This window comes from Odontomachus brunneus, unplaced genomic scaffold (assembly GCF_010583005.1).
Source record: "Odontomachus brunneus isolate Ranch 3 - 2012 unplaced genomic scaffold, Obru_v1 Obru_scaffold_191, whole genome shotgun sequence".
NCBI classification, from domain to species: Eukaryota; Metazoa; Arthropoda; class Insecta; order Hymenoptera; family Formicidae; genus Odontomachus; species Odontomachus brunneus.
The window spans coordinates 63843-66652 of NW_022639641.1; the positions used below are offsets into that span (position 1 = coordinate 63843).

Below are 2810 nucleotides of genomic sequence, written 5' to 3' on the forward strand. Positions count from 1 at the left end.
AATATGAAACCTAAGTAAAATTTGGAATATTATTTATTATTATGAATTAATATAACTAAAAATCTATATTATCATCATTTGCAAAATGGAAGAGAAAGAATTTTATTCAATTATTTATTATTAATTATGAATATAATCATTAATAGATAATTCACTAATAATTCATTTATAGATAATTCATATTGATGGGGGTAAAGCAAAGAAACCAAAAATACCGGAATTTAATCACGGAACATTACCATACGAAATTATAATTCAACAAAATACCATAATAAATAATATGGGAGCATTCAATTTAAAATCTAACATTGAAAACAGAATATGTCAACAATTGATAAATATACAGGACGTACCAAATTTTTTGAATAAATTTATATGTAAATAATATATTTTAATAAGTTTCATAAAATATTATAGAATATAATATTTCTGTTCGGGATTCGGAGCAGATGAGTTTCAAAGATAATATTCAGTCAACTTAATAATATTCCCAGAGAAATAAGTGACACATCTGTTCCGAAACTCGAGCATATTTATTCGCGAATAATTGCTCGCAAGGACACGTAAACACGCGGGTCCGTGGCGCTTGCCGGATAATTAGCTCGCCACGTCTAAACAATCGTTGACGTTGACATAGCAACCGCGAACTAAACAATAATTCCACGAATCGTCAGCCGGCACGCGCCGCGGATCTCCGCTTCTCAACGCTTTATTTCCTTTTAAGGAAATCAAGCATTACGCCGATCTCGCGATCCTCGCCAATCCGCCAATCCGCGCGCGACAGAGCACAACCGATAGGGTATATTAGACACCGCTTATAACGGCTACTGCTCTTCTTCTTGTTGATTTTCGCTCGACGTTTCCGCCTTTTGCATTTAGAGCCATCGTGGTCCCCGAGTCTTCGCTCTCGCTTATCGGTATAAGAATTCGCTCGGGTGACTCTCAGCTGTTTCGATAAATTCAAGTCACGATCGTCGCGTCGGAAGCCGCTATTCGTGAAACTATCACCCTATTGAAATGTGCTCTTTCGCGCGCCCGGGGACGGACAGTCTGGTGAAATCCACGTCCCGGATTCAGCAACGGCACGTCCGCATTCAGCGCTCAAATCTGTGGCAGCCGACGGATATTAAGTTTTTAACAATTTAAGAATATTAGAGCTGGTTACGCCAAGGTTCGATAACTCCGCGGGTCATAAACGGAGATCACCGCGTTGAAGATTTCCGGCGTCCGCGGCAAGAGATCACGAGCTGTAAGAATCGACAAGATCATACGATCCTGCGCAACCAAATAAAGTTGTTTTCATTTAATTATCTCGAGATTGAGTTAATCTGTCCTCACACCACTGGATCGCCCGCTCCTCACGCCACCGGGCCTCGTGCGAGGTCGTATCAGTCATCAAAGATTCCGCTACATCACGCCGACTTTCTGATACAATTTCTATTTATATATTTACTTTTTATTTTTACTTTGAAATTATATTTTAAAATGTGACGATAAAATATATTTTCAGATGTACATGGTTTTATAAAAACAAATTTTAATTACACACAAATAAATCATAACAGTTTTGGTATTGGATCTATTACTGATGGGATGTATAAATTAGAAGTACAAGTAAATGATAATTGTGATGAAAATATATATGAAAAAGGACAACACGTACAAATTAAAGGATATATTAAAATTAAAAGTAAGTAGATATAAAATATGTAATTTCACAAATTTAGTGAAGTTATTTCCACTATTTTTATTAGTTTTAGAAGTACACTACTTCTATTAACATTATACATTTCTTTTACAGATGACATATTTTATTTAGAAGTGGAGAAAATGTCAGATGTTACACTATTTGATAATCAGATAATGTCATTTTTAAAGCATTTAAGTGGAGGAAAAATTGTATTAAAAAGACAACATGCAGAAGACAATTGTGAAACTGCCCAAAAAATCATTAGAAAATGTTTTTCTAAAAAAATATTCGATATATTAATTTATGAGTTATAGTCATTAATTTGAGTTATAGTTATAATAAAGTTATGCTGAAGATATTGTACTGTTATTATGGTTTCTTTTTTAAACGTTTAAAAGTAAAAGATGAAAGTTAAAAGAGGAAATTTATATATATTGTGACGTGGCGATTTCGCCGTCACCGATTTTGGCCGGGAGACGAGGAGAGCTGTGCTCGCGCCTCCTTCTTCCGTGGGAAGGGCGGCGGCGAAGAATTTGGTCTCGCCCGCTTTTGCGTGCGAGATCGCGTTGTTGTAATTTTTTTTTTTTGTTTTATTTGTGTGCTCGGGCTGCGACGAAAATGACGGAGTGCATCTATCGGAGCGAGGCGACGGCGGACCTGAAGCGGACGACAAGCCAAACGGGGCAGGATTCACCCCTCGCTATCTTAAGGGGGGAAATCCAATTAGAACGAGGAAAAATAAGCTATTTTCAAGAATTTTTTTGTAGGAGAAAGAATTTTTCTATATTTTTCAAACTTAAACATTTATTTATATATGTTTTGGACTGTCCATACGTATTTTTTTTTCCAAAAATATTTAAAAATGGCGGACATATGAAGCATCCCATTTGGCAGGTACGCGTGCGAGTTGCTCAGCTGCTGGACAAATGGCGTCCGTGATATTGATCCTATAACAGGCAGCGAAAAAATTCTTATTATTTATACCCATAATTCGTAATTGAACCTAAAAAAATTGAAAAAAGTCAAAAATTTTGAATATGAAACGCTTATGAAAATAAATTTCCATTTTTTGACGTTTTCTCTGCACAATTTTTGCAATAAATAAGTGATTTTTTATTAT

General features: G+C 35.5%; 1 long non-coding RNA gene across 1 annotated transcript in view; it reads left to right on the forward strand.

The window, feature by feature from the left end:
* LOC116851783 overlaps window positions 1-2104 on the forward strand; it is a 2394-nt gene extending 290 nt beyond the window's left edge. Inside the window, exons 2-3 of the long non-coding RNA XR_004379639.1 lie at window positions 1511-1690; window positions 1802-2104. This is a non-coding gene — a long non-coding RNA (uncharacterized LOC116851783). The remainder of the gene's footprint in view (window positions 1-1510; window positions 1691-1801) is intronic.
* Window positions 2105-2810: the final 706 nt, after the last annotated feature.